We start from the raw sequence: 19,851 nt of genomic DNA on the forward strand, positions 1-19,851 counted from the left end.
CCTGGATAGACTATTCAGAAATGCTACGTTTGGGTTGATGGAGGGATGGAGAGAGCAAACTCACCTCCTCTCTCTTCTGTCTGCTGTCCTTCGTTGCTCCAAGTTTGCCCTGTTGGGTGTTTGCTCCCCTTCACTTGTTGGGATTGTGTTAGTTGGCCACCCGAAAAGCCAGATCCCACGCCCTGCAGCATGGCATATCATACAAGTCCTGAAGTGTGAGGTGAACAGACGGGCACTGGCCTATAGGACTTGGTCAAGACAGAGTAAGCAGCTAGAGGCCTGGGAATCAGGTGAGGCGGCAGATCACCTGAGGAGAGAGTATAGGGCAGGAGGAGGGCGGAGCCCTGGGCAGTTCTGAGAGTTAAAGAACCCACAGCAGAGCCCCAGGGATCATCACTGGAGCAGAGGCCCCCAGAGGAAGTGTCACAGGGCCAAGGAAGAGGGAGATTTGGGGGAGGTAGTTGATAGTTTCTTGTATTGCTCAGTGGTCAAATGGGCCTGAGTTCAGAGAGAAAGTGGCATCTGATTCTGAGATGCCCGGTGAGCTGGTCAGAGCTCCCTCTGTTGGTGGAATAGAGGGAAAAGAAACTGGGTTGTGGTGACGAGAAAGGGGAGAGAGCAGCACGTGTGCACTACTGTTTCCCGTTATTCAGTGGTGGAAGTTGGGTGGCCAGGGGATGACAGATAGCTGGCGCAAGATCATTGCCTGTAGATGATAATGGGAGCTGCTCACGGAGCCCAGGAGATCTCTGGAAACGGATAGGATGTGGTGGGGGGGGCGCCTAGGGAGGCACTATGTGCGCCAAGGATGGTGCACAGCATGGGAGCGGTCTTCTTTGATCCATCGACACCCAGAACTGCCAGTTGCGACACAAGAACACAGTCTCAATTTTGTCTCCTATGAGCCCCTCTCTTTCTGGGGTTCTTCGGCGGATTTCCAGGGTCAACATCACCTTCCCCACCCTGGAGACAACTTTGTGAAGTAAGTATAAGGCTTATATCCCAGCTCTTACACTTGTAAGCTGTATGAACTTAAGGGAAGTTGCTTAACTTCTCAACCTCAGTTTCTGTATCTATAATATGAAGCTAATAGCACCTTCCTCAAGTGGTATTTTTTCCTCGTAATCCTCAGGGAAAGGTTAAATGAGAAAGCGTGTTTGACACAGGTGCTCAGTAAGAAATGATACTGGGGGAGGATGATATTGAACAAATGAAAAGGAAATAAAATGCAAGCAGCCACATTCCCAAGACATACACTTGTGACACAAATCATCATATTTTGGGCTCCAAAGGACAGGCAATCCTCAGTGCCCCAGTTTTTGGCTTGTTTTCATGGGTGGTTACCATCCTGTTTTCTACCATCTAGGCACTGTTTCCTCCTACTGTTAGCAGGCCAAGGCTGGGGAAGAGTCAAATGTTCATGGCACTCCTACCTCACCCCAGTTTGAATATACCTTCGTGGTCCCCATTTTCTGTGCTGTCCCGGAGTGGGAAGCAGGAGTGGGTGCAATACGGAGACCCTGGTCTCTGCTGGCTAATCCTAGGAAATGTGCAAGGCCCCAGAGTCAATTCTGCCCTACTCAGCCTTGGAGCTGAAAGTGAGCCAGGAGCCTGTGTGCTCTACAGCCCCACGTGCCCAACTGGGGAAGCTTCATAGCACCGAATACCTTGAACCCTGTCAGGTAGGCCCAGAACACCTAGAGAACGTGGAATCTGAGGGTGAGCAGCCTCTCCTGCCTCCCTGTGGATGTTAAACTCCATGTAGCCCTCTCCTCCTCTATGTATATTGAGAAGCATGTCCATTCACCCAGGCTTCCTTCATCTCTACCACATGTGACAACGGAAACAGGCAGTGCTGCTCCCAGGGACAGCCAGCCTCTGTTGCTGAGGTACTCGGGGGTAGCCTGGGATGTTCGGCCTCCATTTCTCTCCAGAAGGCTGGGGAGTTTGGGGGTGAGACCTGGACTCATCTCGCTCAAATAACTGGTGTCAGAGTAAATATATGTCTGCCACCCTGTGTTTTGTTACTTTTTATTGTGGGAAATTTTAACATACAAATGAAGAGACTGGAGTGTAATGAATCTCCATGTGCCCATATTCATTGTTTCATGATCCATCTTGTTTCCTCTGTGTAGCTCTTCTTCACTCTCCTCTACCCCCAGATTATTTTGAAGCAAATCCCAGACATCATTTCATCCAAAAGTATTTTAGTATCCCTAAAAGAGCACTTAAGAAAACTACAATACCATTATTGCACCTAAAAAAAAAAATCATCAAATATCCCGTGTTCAAATTTCCCTGATTGTCTTATAAATGTTTTGTATTATAGTATGTGTATTCGGGTAAGGTTCACGAAAAAGATATATACTACAAATAGTTGTCTTTTGAGTTCCATATTCTAAATTACCATTAGTGTACCAATACAACATATACTTTATATGCATATATCTTAAACTTCATTTTCAGTGTGTCAGCAATTCAAATATAGCTTATGTTATCCCGAGAATACAAAGAACACAACGTGGAGGAAGATTGAGAACAGAGGTTCCCAGTACGTAGTCACTAGTGATTGTAGAGATTTTCCTTTTAGTGTTTTCTATGTAAAACATGAATTTAAAGATGTCCTGCCATGGCTCTGCAAGAATAGATTTGCCAGAGGGGGAGTACAATGAAAAAAGAAATGGACCCAGAGTCGTTAGGAGATAAAAGATGGAAGTCAAGGAGAGAGAATATAGTTTGAAACGAAATATAAGGATTTCCTTCATTCAGGGTGTAAGCATCCTGAATATAGTTAGCTTGGGCTGCTATAACAAAACACCATAAACTGGGTCACTTATCAACAACCAAAATTGACTTCTCAGTTCTGGAGGCTGGAAGCCTGAGATCAGGGTGTCAGCACGGTCAGGTTCTCGAGACAGTGCTCTTTTGGTTGCAGGCAGCTGACTTCTTCATATCCTCACATGGCAGAAAGAGAATAAGCTAGTTCTCTGGCCTTTTATGAGGATATTAATCCCATTCGTGAGGGCTCCACCTTTCTGACCTAATTACCTCCCAAAGCTTTTACTTGGAAAAATACATCACATTGGGGATTAGATTTCAACATATGAATTTTGGGGGACACAGACATTCAGTCCATAACAGCATCCAAATTGGTGTTGAGGAAAGAAATTATATCCTCTTGCTTTTGCCTCAGATTACCCATTAATATACCAAATATATAGTGCCCATCACCTGAGAAGGAGCACTCTCCTCCCAGCATTGTATATGGAAAGGCTGGGCAGTGGGAAAGGAAAGTGATGGGAGAGCAACTTGCTTTTGAGATACTCTAGGTAATGGGTATTGAACCCTTCACTTTGGGAAGTCTGTCAAATAGCTGAAGCAGTGACTCTCCAACTTTACAAATGATGGTAGATGTAACAAATTTATACTGAAGATTTGAAAGGATTGAAAAAATGTTTATGGAAAGGGGTCAGATAGATACCCAGGCAGTAAGGGAACGTGGGTATTAAACAAGAGTTATGTGCTTTCAACCTCTGCTCCACAGGTCAGGCTCAAAATTCTAAACCCTTTGACTTTAAATATGGGGCAAATACCAAGTAAAGCTTTTCTTCAAATGCAGCAACTGGATGGAGCTATAAGAAGTTAAACACTTCCATAGAATGTAACTTAGAACAGCCCTTTGAACTTCCTTCATTCAAGCCACACCAAACTGGCCAAAGATGTTGCACTTTTCAACAAACAGAATAGTGGAGGTGCCACAGACAACCCTTTTATCATAGGAAGAGACATGTAAACGTGCAAGAGAGTGATGGAGCTGCAGTCAGCACTGGATGCAGTGAGGAAGAGTGTAGAACAGTGACCAGAAAAGATGACTTTCTCCATCCCTATCCCTGTCAAAATTCTGGATTTATAAACACTGAGGCCAGTCTATCCATTTTCAGAGAATTGGCTTAGTGGAGAAGGAAGTGGCAAGATTTTTTTTTGTCCCCTGAAATTGCTAAATAGGACTTTACAAAGAGGCACATGAGGGTCATGAGATGACTCTGAAATAAGTTGAGGAACTTGAAAGGCGAATTTTACAGACTTTAGAGGTCATTTCTCCCTGGCTTGCTGAGCCCTTCAGAGTCAGCCATGAGTGTGGTATGACCCACTATTCCCATCTTGTTAATCTTGGCTGCACAACAACAAAGGGAATGGCATAAACCAGCTTCCCCATGAAATGGGGAAGCTAAGAAAGAGATTGCCCAGTAATTTTAGTTCTGGGGGAGGGAGGTATTTCCAACTTCTCAAAGATTTGTGCCCCCAGGGTAATTTGTTTTCTGTTTAATTTTTCATATTTTATTCCTGGTATTAATAGGTTAAGAAAGTAGAACTTTCCCAAGTACTGATTGATAGATAATGTTTATAAGCAGCACACAAAATGTTCAGTTTCACAAATAATAGCATTCACTGATCCCTTTAAATGCAATTTCAAAATCTGTGTATCCTGAACGGCAGTAAGTTGAGCAAGTGATTTCTATAGCTATATTTGATTTTAGTCAAGGACACTTTTCCACAATGAACAAGTACTAACAAATATTAATAAAATACTATACCAAATGCTTATTGGGCTGTCAACTTTTTTTTTTTTTTTTTTTGCGGTACGCGGGCCTCTCACTGTTGTGGCCTCTCCTCTCCTGTTGCGGAGCACAGGCTCCGGACGCGCAGGCTCAGCGGCCAGGGCTCACGGGCCCAGCTACTCCACGGCACGTGGGATACTCCCGGACCAGGGCACGAACCCGTGTCCGCTGCATCGGCAGGCGGACTTTCTACCACTGCACCACCAGGGAAGCCCCTGGGCTGTCAGCTTTTTAAGCAATGCCATTCCAGCTACTACTGAAAGCATTTATTTTAGAAGCTTTAATCTGATCTGGGAAAATGGGTCCTCCTCCAACTTGACAAATAGTATGTATAAGCCCCAAAGCTTTTAAATAAAAAAAAGCCTTCCAACTCTGAAGCATTCATGTGAAACTTAGTTTCTCAAAAAAAAATCACTCGCTATCTGAAGAAAATATTAAAACAAGTTATCTTTTGAGACAGATAAACATTCTTACAAAAGAGAAACACAAATTAATTCACTATCCTTAATAATCTGTTAATTACTGTTGTCTAGAAATGAGAATACATGAAACACATTTTCACTTATCATAGGGTCCAAGGTGACATTTATATTTCACATATTAAACAGTTATAGTATAGCCTACAATGGCACAAAGACACGTAATACTTAATTCAGATAGTCAAAAGTCAGAAGGAGCTACATGGTTTGCAAGATACTTTAGCTTTTGTGTGGTCATTAAAACCCAATAAGTAATTTGAGTATGGTATTATAAAGGCAGGCAATTAAAATCTCAAATATCACTCAAAAATCAAAGACATGAAAATCTTGTGTTTCTTTATCTTTTATTTACATGGTTAGGTATCAGGACCTTACTGTAGAAAATATTGTTACTATTTATGGTTGCCCCAGAAAATAATGAAGCTTCAGAAATTTAAAATTATAAAAGAAGCTTCAGTTCTTCATTCATAGTAAGCAAGACTTTAACCTCAGGAAACTTCCTGGGATCCTTTCAAATGAAGAAGATATCTGGGACTTCCCTCGTGGTCCAGTGGGTAAGACTCCGCTGCTCCCAATGCAGGAGGCCTGGATTCAATCCCTGGTCAGGGAACTAGATCCCGCATGCATGCTGCAACTAAGAGTCCACGTGCTGCAACTAAGAGTCTGCAGGCCACAACTAAAGGTCGCACACGTGGCAACGAAGATCCCACATGCCTCAACTAAGACCCGGAGCAGCCTAAATAAATATTAAAAAAAAAAAAGATATCTTCAATTTGTACTTGACCTTGTCTTCCAATTGATGTTTCCTTGACGCATTTCAGTGATGAACTCTATGCCAAAGTCTTCAAGAATATCCACTGGCTTAGTATAAGGATTCTAATCATCCCCAAACCCATACATCATTCTTGTAATTCTTTAGAAAAAAGTTTCTTTTACCAGGTCTACCTTCCGCACCTCCTCCTCTTTCTTCATTTTCTTCCTCAAAGGTGGGGTTTTCTTCCCTATCTTCTCAAGGACATTTTTATTCTTCAAGTATGTCCTTGATGTCCTGCCAGTGCTATTTCAGACTTAGACTCAGTTGGATGGCTGGGGTGCCAGGTTTGGAACAGAGCTGGGTGCAGTGCCAAGGTCTCCCCAAGTCATTACTCAATGACTGGAGCTGGTGTCATGACAGCAGCAGGAGAATCCCACCCTAAAGGGAAATCTGCATCACTGCTTCCATGGTTAGATTTGGATGGGTGGTGGGACGACATGATTGCTGATGTCAGTCTTGGAGGATGGAGGGAGAATAGTGACTTTGCTTCTAGGTGGGGTTGGGAGTAAACTTAGGCCTCCAATCCCTGTAGTCCTGGGAAACGTCATCTTTTGGTCATAATGTTCCCATTATTTAACTTGATGATCTGTCCTTCCTTAAAGCCCAGATTCAACTTGGGATGAGCAGCCATTTCCTGAGATTCTTAGGATATCTCAGATACCTGCTTTACCCACCTGAAGTGATTTTTGCAAAGGGATATTAAAGTCAAAGACATCACCCCAATCTATGAAGCAAATGCCAATGAAAGCACTATGTACAGTGTCATCCTGGAGCTAGATTGCAAAATAGAACCTGGAATCTGTCACTGTCTCCTCAGCCAGGATATTGTTCTACTGGTGCCTGAGCAAACAGTTCCCCTGATATTTTATACTCGAGTTGATATAGGCAGTCTTTCCTTTTAAAGTGAACAGTCTAAGCAGACTGACCTGAATTCCAGCCTGTAGCCACCATTGGAGGCCTGGGGCAGAATCTGGTAGACATTGACATCCAGCTTCATGCGCAGGACAAGGCTTGTACTTTGGGCCACTGTCTTGGCCCTGCTCTCCATGCCTATTGTTTCCTTTAATCCCTAGATTCTTTTTTGCTTGCTTTTTCCTTATAATTTATTTGTTGAAGGAACAATTTCTCTGAGTCTGTTTTTATAATGCATCCTCATGGTGTTAATAGGTTACTCTACCTTTCATATTTCCTATAAATTATTAGTTAGATTTAGAGCAGTGATTCTCCAAGTATGGTCCCCTGACCAACATCATTAGCATCACCTGGAGACTTGTAGGAGATGCTAAATCCTACCCACCCAGAGAGGCTTGCCATCAAGGCCACCATCTTGGTGAGGCCTAGCATCCCATTTTTGTGAAGTCACCCATTGAAGTAGAAAGGTCAAAACAACTGGAGTGGGAAGGGGTGAAAGGGGTGGGCAAGGTAGTGGCTGGTCTACCACTAGGTAGGTATTTCTAGGCTTTTTTTCTAACAATGACAATTTTGATTTTTTTTTTTTGCATAATGTCAGAGCAAATGGAATGGAATGGTGGGCTTATGGTTAAACAGTTAATTTAGCTGATTTAATGTACTTTGAAAACTATATGATTACTGGTTCAATGTTCCCTGTCTTTCTTGGAGAAGTGAGGGGACAAGTATTCACTCTCCCTCAATGCTTATGCCATCAAATCTTGACACTTTCTAGAAGACAAGGTAGCTCAGATATGGCAGACCCTCCTCTGGAGTTTTAGGTCACCTTTGTACTTGGCAGCCAGGAGCACCTGGTTTTGAAAGATCCTTGGCTGGATCCTTCATCTGCAGTGACAGCTTGTCAATTTCCTATAGAGAGTAAAAGCCAGTCCTGTTTTGTCAGGAGCGATCCTTCTGATCTTAGTGGAAAGGGCCAGCCCAGGACTGGCCATCCTGGCAGGCAATCAGTACCTACTTAAACAGTTGAGGAAGGACCAATAGGTGGAACTGCACTTTCATGAACTCAACCTACCTACGAAGTTGTGAAGTCAAACTTTGTTTTCCAAAGCCCCAGTGAACAGTATCTAAGAAAAATTACTTTAAACCCATCTTGATACTCCTTTGTAAAAAAAAAAACAAACAAACAAAGGATAAGCTGTATGCATTAAACACTCATAGACTTGACCCCCAAAGGAGAATGGATTTTACTGTATATAAATATGATTTTATTTTATATTTCTAACATATGCTATTTTATTTATTTACTTATTATTGAAGTGCTATTTTATTTATTTACTTATTATTGAAGTATAGTCCACTTACAATATTAGTTTCAAGTGTACAACATAATGAGTCAATACTTTTATAGATTATACTCCATTTAACGTGTGTACATTTTTAAAAGTTAATTTATCATTATTATTATTTTTAAAATCTATTTTATTTATTTTATTTTTGGCTGTGTTGGGTCTTCGTTACTGCGCGCGGGCTTTCTCTAGTTGGGGCGATTGGGGGCTACTCTTTGTTGCGGTGCGTGGGCTTCTTATTGCGGTGGCTTCCCTTGTTGTGGAGCATGAGCTCTAGGCACGCGGGCTTCAGTAGTTGTGGTGCGTGGGCTCAGTAGTTGTGGCTCGCAGGCTCTAGAGTGCAGGCTCAGTAGTTGCGGTGCACGGGCTTAGTTGCTTCGCAACATGTGGGATCTTCCCAGACCAGGGCTCGAACCCATGTCCCCTGCATTGGCAGGCAGATTCTTAACCACTGCGCCACCAGGGAAGCCCTAAAGTTAATTTAAAAAGAAAAGGAGCACTTAGGTTAACAGAATGATAAAACATGACCACAGCTTGTTAAAGAGAATTTTCCTACATATTAATACAATGATATTGGAAATTCAGTTTTCAGTGGAAAAATATCCTAACTTTCTATTTTGGAAGTAGGTAGTTGGGCTCCTGTTTTAAATGAAGATACATCTGAAAAAGAAACATGCCCACTGACCTAGGGTCAGTGGGGGGACAGAGTGAAGAAGGCTGCAGAGACTGGAACATACTTATGCATTCTACTCTTGATAGACATTTGGGTTGCTTCCATGTTTGAGCACCTACAAACAATGCTACATAAACATCCTTGTTCATGTGCCCTGGTACACACATACTCAAGTGAAACTGCTTGGTCATTCAGTATGTGTATTTTCCTCTTTATTAAACATTGCCACATTGTTTTTGCAGAGTGCCTGTATTGGTTTACACCCTCACCAGCAGGGTGAGTGCCCTTGGGTTGGATTCAAGTGCACTCCCTTTGGGAGTCGGGGGAGATAAGTCTTGGAAAAAATGAGGAAGCCAGGCAGGGGAGGGCTTTGGGCGCCAATCCAAGGAGTTCAGACGTTATTTGACTCTCCTGTGAAGCCACTATTGATTTTGGAACACGGAACAAAATGCAAAAATGAGGTTTTAGGAAGGTGAGTCTTTAAAGCTCTCAGCTGGTTTGTGTTTCAGTGGAGAGTGGTGATGGTGGTAGAGTTGGCTTAGGCCAGCAGCAGGATGCAAGCTCACAGGAGAGAGGAGAAAATTTGTGGGGAGAAGATAAAAGAGGGGAACTGAGCAAATGCCAGGGGGCAGAGACCCAGAGTGTCCCAGATATACCAAACTCCAGTGCGTACAGGGTACAAAGTTTGACAAATGGTGATGTAACACTTGGGGAAAATAATAAAGTTAAATCCTTATCTTATGCCATCTACCAAATGGTGATGTAACACTTGGGGAAAATAATAAAGTTAAATCCTTATCTTATACCATCTACCAAATGGTGATGTAACACTTGGGGAAAATAATAAAGTTAAATCCTTATCTTAGAGCATATACCAAATTAAAGTCCAGAAAAAACAAAACCAGAAAAGAACTAGAAGAAAATATAGGTGTACATAAACTTGGGGATAGTTAAAGCATTTCTGAGATTGACAACAAACCTAGAAACCTTAAAGAAAAATATGGATAAATTTGACTTCCTTAAAATTCACACGTATCCTCAGCCTGCAAACCTGTTCCCTGTGTGCATCCTGGAGGGAAAGCTACCTATCCCATATCTTCTTGTTCCCTCCCCAATCCAGGATAAAGCTCACCCTCAAATACCTCTATGAAGTCAAAAACAAAAACAAAAATTAGAAGCTAAAATAATCTGAAGTAAATATCCAAGTGGTTTAGACAAAACCTGGGTGCGTAGAAACCAAAGGGTTTCACTTGAATGCTTGACAGTAATGTCCCCATTGGTCTTCCCACCTGTGCTACAGTCTACTCTGACGCCAATTACTCCATTCTTGTACAGAGTCCCATTCCACGTGCCTTTGAGTTAGACACATTTGCTGATGTTTATTCCTCTCTCTAGAATGGCGCAGCTTATCTTACAGGCCCAAACCTTTTTCTCCCCAAATTTGCCCCGTGCCAGGGAAACCACGTCCATATTCCCCGGATATACTGTGTTCTTCCACCTCTCAGTTCTTCATTTATGTGGCTCCTTGCCTCTGCCTCAAATGCTCTTAGAAGGCAAGAAATGACCGTTTGTGGAACGAGTTAATTCTCCAAACACACATAGTTTCTCTTTTACTGAATGCCTTCCTCCCTATGTGCTTCTTGAGGGGCCTCACACTCTTCTGCTTGTGAATTTGTCTAATCTCTGGCCTGCTGGAAACTCCCTGAGGCAAAAGTCTGTATGTCTTCTGGCTTAGGCTGTCCTGGTCTGCCTGAGCCCGAGGGGTTTCCTTGGTCACTGGACTTTTCAGTGCTTAAACCAGGAAAGTCTCAGGCAAACTGGGATGAGTTGGTCATCATCGTCTTGCTAGTCTTTCATTCCTTGGATTGTGAAGAGAACTAGGATGTACGGTTAACGCGATGGCTCAGCCATGGCCTCCAGAACATGTTACACTGTCTCCTGCAGGCAGGACTAGGTCCAAGAGTGTGGCTTTTCCATTGAGGGAAAACTCCACATGATCTGGGAATAAAGTAAGACTTTAAACCAGGAGATAAATTTCCTACGTGAAAGGGAAATAAACCCTGAAATACAGGTCTGAAGACACAGAAAATCCACAGAAGGGCCTGTGGAATAAGAGGAGTGGAATTCATTTTTCAGTGGAGCTTCCAGCCCCTCCTCTTCCTCCTATTTCTATGAGTCCATGGGCAAGTATTGTATTCTCTGAACCTGAGTTTCTATGTTTACAAGGTTGGGGATGAAAATGCTGTCCTGGCAGAACCATTGAGGAAGTTAAATAAGGGAAGGTATGTGTAGTATCAAGCCCAGTGCTTGGTTCCTGGAGTTCCCAAACTGCCAGAGACTTCTCAGCATGCTTCCTGCCCCCTCCCTGCGCTGGTGCCTGGCCTCCCACTCCCACTTGCTTTTTTTCTTTTCACTTCCCATTCACTGTCTCTCCTTTCTCTCCTCTCTCCAAACTTCCTATTTTCCACTTACTGCTCCCTCATCTTATGTTTCCTACTTACGAAGAAGGAAGTAATAAAATGAGTGCAAAAATCAGCATAAAACCTAGAAAAATCAGAAAGTATGCAACACTTTTCTTGCAGGCAGGGTTTGGTTTGTTCTTTGGTTTTCCTTTTCTGTATCCTTCTCTGAAAAGTCAGGAATTGGGGTTTGCAGAGCTGGAGTGGCAGTGGGATGTGGAACATTCTCCTTAATCTCAGGCTTATGGAGAGAAGAGGCAAAAGGTCTGACATCCTTCCCTAGGATTGCCTATTTTAAGAAGCTGATTCTGGGCTTCCCTGGTGGTGCAGTGGTTGAGAGTCCGCCTGCCGATGCAGGGGACACGGGTTCGTGCCCTGGTCCGGGAAGATCCCACATGCCGCGGAGCGGCTGGGCCCGTGAGCCATGGCTGCTGAGCCTGCGCGTCCGGAGCCTGTGCTCCGCAACGGGAGAGACCACAGCAGTGAGAGGCCCGCGTACTGCAAAAAAAAAAAAAAAGAAGCTGATTCTCCTTGAGTAAATGCCTCGGCTGGCCCTGTTGCACTTGGACAAGCTAAACCAGCAAATAATAAGCCTCCCTAGAACATGCTGATTAGATAAACCAATGAGAATCATGGAAGACACAGACAGTAGATTAAAAAACATAAAATGAATGTTACTTTTACAGTGTCTATGAATAGACAAAGACCTTTTGATTCTAAAATAGATGGTTGGCGAAGCAATAGTGGAGGGGCTATCTTAATAGCAAAAGTAGAAAAAGGAGTGACGGGTGGGTTCCAAATGCAAGGCCCACCTTAAAGAGATTGGATTCAAGGGCCCAGGAGCAACAGGCCGCTGCACTGGGGGTGAGTAGAGTGAATTTTAAATATATGGAGTTACAGCTTGGTTGTATGTTTTGGTTTGGGGATGTGAGTGAAAGAACTTAGTAGTATAGGCAGGAATCCCCAGCCCACCGAGGGTCACGTGAGAATATTACTGCTTTTTGCTAAAGGTCTGTGCAAGACTTAGAGAGTAAAGATAAGAGACAATCTAATTGTTTAAATTAATCTATAACTATTCCAACACGGTAAAGGACAAGTAAGAGAATGACCAGTTTGTCCTATAGTAGTGTTGCTTTTCTGTGCTCCCATCTCTGCCTTCAGAGAAGGAATCATGTATGCATGTGTGCATCTGTGCAGTGTCAGACTCCTACAGTGAGGGGCTGAGAATAGTTATATTCTCTGCATGGAGGTCTAACTACCCCTCTTAAATCCATGCTTTTCAGCCATGGAAGTCACAGAGGTTGGTCCTGTGCCTGCTTCACGCTTCTTCCAGTTCAGTAATGATTATTCATAGCATCTTTTTGGAGTCTCCTAAAAATCCAGGAAACATGGGACTTGTACAAAAATCCCCACTTCAGCTAAGCTTTCAGGCCTGAGGGATGCACCCTTTTATGAAGGACCCGCTTCTGGGGCTCTTGAGGCAGTAAGAGGGAGGGATGCATGAGAGGCCGGGGGAGGGGGCGCCGAGTCCACATCTGTCTCCCTAGATGGAACAGGCTGCATAGTTCTTGTGTATCAGGACCCCTGGAGATCAGATGGCTTTCTAAAGAAAGTGTCACCCAGCCCTTGATGAAATTCTGACTCAGAAACCCTGAGCCCTTGGCTCTGTGCGCTTTTGTCCCTGAGAAAGTGTGTTTTACTGTCTCTCTAAGCAGGCATCCTGGAATTTGGAACTGAGCTGTAAGCTCATGACCTGAGGTATTACCTCAGGAGTACCCCAAAGACCCACCAACTATGGTCTTTCTCCCTCTCACCTCCCAACTTATTTTGGATGGACCAGTCTAAGGACAGAACATCTTTCCCCATCAATTGCAGGCACTCAGTAAGTGGTTTGTTGCTTGACTGAATGCTTGCCCACTCTCCTTTCAGTCAAGTTCATTTTCCCAGAGAGACAGTAATCAACTACTTAAACTTAGTAATGGAGCCACTCAAACACCTCTTTTACCTCCCAACAGGGATGGAGGCCATGCCAACAAAGGAGATAACTTCAGCATGAGTGATGTCATGACAAGAATCAGACAGTAGAGTGTGTTCTCCAATGTTATCACTCCCCAAACCAGAATCAACTGGTCTCGGGTTTCCTTTTCTCAACCTTCATTGTAGAAATGGTTGCTCCTTGAGCTACTTGAGATATACTTCCCTATCTAAAGAATTGGGCTCTGTGCTTCTACTGATTTATTATCTCAAAAGTACATGATGGGGATGATTTTATATAACCTTGAGGACAGGAGCCCTTTAAGAGTCTCTTAATAAAAAATGAATTCAGCTTGGTTTGAGGCCTAATAAGGCACTGCAATACTCACTTCTGGTATAACAGGTTGTAAACTAGGTCTGACTCACCCTCCTCTTGTGGTTTAGCCTTCCTCTCCTTAATCCAGTACAAGAACAGCCCTAACAGAGAAATAGAAAATGACCATCCATACCTCCTTCATCTCTGCCTCTTTTACCTTAAGTCTGGGCAACCTGCAACATCATTTTATTTTATTTTTTTAAACATCTTTTTTTTTTTTTTTTTTTTTTTGCGGTACGCGCGTCTCTCACTGTTGTGGCCTACTCCCGTTGCGGAGCACAGGCTCCGGACGCGCAGGCTCAGCGGCCATGGCCCACGGGCCCAGCCGCTCCGCGGCATGTGGGATCTTCCCAAACCGGGGCACGAACCCGTGTCCCGTGCATTGGCAGGCGGACTCTCAACCACTGCGCCACCAGGGAAGCCCTAAACATCTTTATTGGAGTATAGTTGCTTTACAATGGTGTGTTAGTTTCTGCTTTATAACAAAGTGAATCAGTTATACATATACATATGTTCCCATATCTCTTCCCTCTTGCGTCTCCCTCCCTCCCACCCTCCCTATCCCACCCCTCTAGGTGGTCACAAAGCACCTATCTGATCTCCCTGTGCTATGCGGCTGCTTCCCACTACCTATCTATTTTATGTTTGGTAGTGTATATATGTCCATGCCACTCTCTCACTTTGTCCCAGCTTACCCTTCCCCCTCCCCATATCCTCAAGTCTATTCTCTAGTAGGTCTGCATCTTTATTCCCGTCTTGCCCCTAGGTTCTTCATGACCATTTTTTTGTTGTTTTTTAGATTCCATATATATATGTTAGCATATGGTATTTGTTTTTCTCTTTCTGACTTACTTCACTCCGTATGACAGACTCTAGGTCCATCCACCTCACTACAAATAACTCAATTTCATTTCTTTTTATGGCTGAGTAATATTCCATTGTCTATATGTGCCACATCTTCTTTATCCATTCATCTGTCCATGGACACTTAGGTTGATTCCATGCCCTAGCTATTGTAAATAGAGCTGCAATGAAGATTTTGGTATGTGACTCTCTTTGAATTATGGTTTTCTCAGGGCATATGCCCAGTAGTGGGATTGCTGGGTCGTATGGTAATTCTATTTTTAGTTTTTTAAGGAACCTCCATACTGTTCTCCATAGTGGCTGAACCAATTCACATTCCCACCAGCAGTGTGAGAGGGTTCCCTTTTCTCCACACCCTCTCCAGCATTTGTTGTTTGTAGATTTTTTGATGATGCCCATTCTGACTGGTGTGAGAGCAACATCATTTTATATCACACTTCCTAGAACACAGGCTCTCTCTTTAGGAAGAGTCATGTCAACTCAACCAGGTCTTGTTGCTCACCTGCTCTGTGCTAGGTACTGTATAAGCACACTAATGGCCCGGTGCTGCTTCCTATGGGGTAAGCCCTCTTGGTCAGCAGCCATTTCAGTGCCCACTGTGTACATACAAGGCACTTTGCTAGGCTGTGGGGGCAGTATGAGGATAAATAGCACATGGGACCTGCCTTCAGTGAACTTACAATCTAGGGGGAGATGCAAGATGCATGCATTTCAGTTAACAACTGAAAATAATACTGTATAACTATTCCATTGAATAAGCATGACTCATCAGATAAAATCAGAAAGTAACTTGATTTCTGCCTCTTGTTGCTTTTTTTAAAAATTAATTTATTTATATTTGGCTGCGTTGGGTCTTCGTTGCAGCGCAGGCTTTCTCTAGTGGCAGCGAGAGGGGGCTACTCTTCCTTGCAGTGCGCGGGCTTCTCATTGCGGAGGCTTCTCTCGTCGTGGAACACGGACTCTAGGCGTGCGGGTTTCAGTAGTTGCGGCACGCGGGCTCAGTAGTTGTGGAGCACGGGCTTAGTTGCTCCGCGGCATGTGGGATCTTCCCAGACCAGGGATCGAACCCGTGTCCCCTGCAATGGCAGGCGGATTCTCAACCACTGCGCCACCAGGGAAGCCCCTCTTGTTGCTTTTTAAATTTATTCTGTAGGTCTAGATCTTGCTCTGCCACTGGATGAAATTTAGACAAGTCACATGATTGTTCTGGTCACCCTTGGTCTCAGTCTTATTTCAGTAATGATCATGTCCATCCCAATAATAACCCAAACTTCAGTTTCAACTTAAAACTGAGGCCTCTTCCCAATCCCAGCTTGGTGTTGTTGAAGAAGAGAAGCCTATGGTAGCTGGTGGTCTGGATGGGGAGTCTGGTCTTCCTCACTTATTTAGCTACCAGGGGTCTGCAACCCCTTCAACGTTGTTGCCTGGGGAGGGAGAAGAGGCGAGAGGAGAGGAAATTCTCTCTACACATTTGTGATCTCCAGCGTCACCAGGCTCCTCAGAGGAAAGTGGTGGTTCTTTTACTCATCCCTGGTCTGGCCCCTCTGTGATTCCCCTCAAAGACCAAGCTTTTCTAGCCCCCTCAAAATCTACCCCCAACATTCCTCATGGAGAAAGTCTATGTGGTCTGGCAGGAATTTCCTCTACTTCTGCCCCAACCATCACCTCTTCCCTTCCATTTTCTTCCCTGTCTTGGATGAAGCTGCCCTCCTCCCATGGTCCTGGCTCAGCCTGTCACCTCTGCTCTGTACCATGAATCCCCCAAGAGCCATTCAGCGGAACAGGAGAAACTGGCATGGAAAAATGCCAGGATTTGGAGACCGAGTCCTTTTTTCGATAGCACCATTCTTTGTTGTGGCTCATTCGATACAGCTCCTCATAATTAATCTCTGCATTTAACATAACTCCGATCAAAATTTTAAAAATGACTATTTTTATTATTAAAATTATTTAATTGTTTTTTGTGATAAAATGTACATAATATAAAGTTTACCGTTTTAACCATTTTTGAGTGTACAATTCAGTGGCATTAAGTAAATTCACTTTGTTGCACCACCATCCATCTCCAGAACTTTTTTATCATCTCCGGCAGAAACTCTGTACCCATTAAACACTAACTCCCCATTTCTCCTTCCTTCTAGTCTCAGGTAATCACTATTCTGTTTTCTGTTTCTATGAATTTGGCTATTCTAAGTATCTCATAGAAGTGGAATCATACAAGTATTTGTCCTTTTGTGACGGGCTTATTTCACTTAATGTCTTCAAGTTTCATCCATGTTTTAGCATGTGTCAGACTCTCCTTCCTTTTTAAGGCTGAATAGTATTCCATTGTATAGATAAACCACACTTTGTTTATACATTCACCTATCAATAAACATTTGGGTTGTCTCCACCTTTTGGTTATTGTGAATAATGCTGCTACAAACAATGGCATACAAGTATCTATTTGAGTCCCTGCTTTCAACATTGTGGACATATACCCCAATTTGTTTAATTGTTTTTGACTAGAGAATACATCCCTATGATGGACAATATAAAAGGTACAAGAGGTTATACAGTAGCCCTTGAGCTCCTGCCTCTCACTGTCCCTCCCAGGAATCATCACTGTTACCAGTTTCTTGTGACTTCATCCCTGGAGAGACTGTGCACCTCTAGGCACACCCCACACACAAATAGTGACAAATCACAAGCATTCCTCTACACTTTGTTTTTTTTCCATTTAACAACATTTTTAAAAGATCATTCCATAGCACTGTTTAAAGAATATCCTCATTGTATTTAAAATCTTTGTGAATTTTCAATGTAAGACAAAACTTATTTTATCAGTCCCCTCTTGATAGACATTCGTGTTGTTTCCAGTGTTTTGCTGTCATGAACAATGCTGTAATAATAACAGCTGGCATTTACTGAGCACTTACTATGTGCCAGGCTTTCTTTAACTTCCTTTCCATGCGTTACATCATTTAATTCCCCTGATAACCCTCTGACATAAGTGCAGGAAGGTGAGTAACTGCCTCAAACCACATATGTGTCTTTGCCCACAGGTCGGAGTGTATCTGTAAGATAACTTTCTACACAGGAATAGCTGCTACCCAAAGGTATGTGCATTTTCAGGTGTTATGAATATTGCCGAAGTGGTGCCGTAGAGCCTGTACCCATCTGCCGTCTGTCCAACTGCTGTGTGGAAGAGGACCCATTTCCTTCCACTCTTGCTGTTGCGAAACCTTTTGATATTTGCCAATCTGAAGGTGAAAAATGATATTTCACTGTGGCTCTAATTTCCCTATTTTTCTTTTTTATAAGTGAGTAAGGTTGAGCATCTTTTCAAATGTTTAAAGGCAACTTGTTTTACTGGTGGGGCTTTAAAAACTTGATAAAATGATTCCACTGTTGACCTAGAAGCCTGGATTCCTTTATATTTTAATTTTATTTATGTATTTTTGAAAAGATAATATAGTAAAAAGATTCAAAATTCAATAGGAGCAAAAAGGTATAGAGTAGCCAGTCCTGCTTCCATGTCTCTTGTTAGTTGCCCAATTCCTATCCCCAAATGCAATGAGGTTCCATTTCTCCTACCTGCTCTCGTGGTCATAACTCAGACCATGCCATTACCCTGCACTACCCCATGTCTGAAATATTAAGTTCAAACATTCCACTCTGACCCCCACCACTGTCCTCTCAACTCTGCACAGCACCTGACCTTCAACCTCACCACAACTCCTCTCATCAGGTAACACGTGCCCCTTGCTTTTCTGTCCGGGTGAGATTCTCAGCCCATCCAGAGCTTCATTGTCCCACAGCCTCCAGCCACCCCTGCCTAGAAATCCTTACTTTCTATTTCATAGCACCTCACTCAGAGTTGGCCAGCCCATGGGATCACTCATTTAAAAATCTTGAGCAGAGTAACCATATAACTTACTGCCCAGACTGCATCCCTTTTGAGAATGAAAGAGGGCACTGCTGATAATGAAGCCAAGACAACAGGGCACCTGGTGATTGTCCAAGGCAACCTGGGCTGCAAGTTCAACCCCAGTATTAAGGGACAATCACATTTGATTTCAGAGCAGAGATAAATGTGCTGAGTCCAACAAATGATTAGGTTTCTGCCTTTGTCTGCTGCCCAGACTTCTCCTCTAAGTGTAACTTTTGAAATAGTACGTTTCCCCAACACTATTTTCTTTAAAAATCTATCCTTTGGAATACCAGTTTTGGTCCCTGCACTCAAGGTTGTAAGAAACATGAGTTTCTAAAACTCTTCATCTCTATTTTGAACCCTCATTTTTAAAAGGTGCTGACACTTAATCCCTGTCTGTTCTGAGTGTCCCTCGTGGTTTCCATTTTGGGGTCGGAGTGGGGTGCACTGCAGCATTCTCGACTCTTAGGGACCTACATAGGTCCCTACACTTGATGTCATTTGTTCTTGTTCCATATAGTCCTTGTTCATTGGTGCCTGCAAGTCATTGTGGAGCTCAGAGTCCCCCTCCATGTTTCCATGCAGCCTTGAATGAGGGGTAGGGGACAGCCTTGAGCCTTCTCATGAACATCCTCTCCTACACTTCAGTCTGGGTTAGCCAGGAGTCTTTTCTCTTCCTCTAAGGGAAGAGGCTCATTTTGTCTCTGCTTTCTGCTTTCATACACGCTCCTTGAGGCAAAACATGGAATAGTCTGGTTATTTGGGGGAAAGAAAAGGAGGCAAAGAAAATACCAGGCTGGAGGAGGCATTGGCTCATCTGAGGAGTGGCTTTACAGGGTGTCTTAGGTTGGCCCAGGTGGCCAGAGCATTGTGCCCTGGCTCAGGAAGTACAGCCTGGGGGAGGGGAGGGGTGGCCTTTCTCTGGGTCCCTCTTGGGGTCTGAGAGATGAATTCCTAGGTACCCACAGTTCTTCCGTGGTCTCAATGATTTCCAATCATGTTTGCCACATGATGGCTCCACTGGCGGTTTTGTCAAGGGCCAAACTTAAGTAAGGGGGCTGCCATCCAGCAAAGCCTCACTTCCCCGGGAAATACATCATCTGCCGAGCCCCTAACACAGTCGGCTTTCACCAGTGTCCAGCCAGGACCTCCAGAGGGCAACAGAGAGCAGGTGCAGAGGAGAGAAAAGGACTCCGGTTGGGAGCCTGCGCGAAGTAACAATGACTGCTTCATTCCCGGAATGCCACTCCCCACTCCTCAGAGTACACAGGTCATGGGCTTCCTGGGAGTATAATAATTATAATAATATTCATAGTTAATACTAATTATTTCCTGTGGCCCAGACATTGACCTAAGTTTTTTTTTAATTAATTTTATTTATTTATTTTTGCCTGCGTTGGGTCTTCCTCGCTGCATGCGGGCTTT

At 43.6% G+C, this 19,851-nt stretch overlaps 1 pseudogene; it reads right to left on the reverse strand.

Annotated features, from left to right (window-relative positions):
- Window positions 1-6,172: 6,172 nt before the first annotated feature.
- LOC111169126 (adaptin ear-binding coat-associated protein 1 pseudogene) lies at window positions 6,173-7,703 on the reverse strand (annotated as a pseudogene).
- Window positions 7,704-19,851: the final 12,148 nt, after the last annotated feature.

The sequence above is a fragment of the Delphinapterus leucas genome, chromosome 13 (genome assembly GCF_059928025.1).
Source record: "Delphinapterus leucas isolate spDelLeu-1000000601 "Yukka" chromosome 13, BTC_Dleu_Yukka2, whole genome shotgun sequence".
Lineage (NCBI taxonomy): Eukaryota > Metazoa > Chordata > Mammalia > Artiodactyla > Monodontidae > Delphinapterus > Delphinapterus leucas.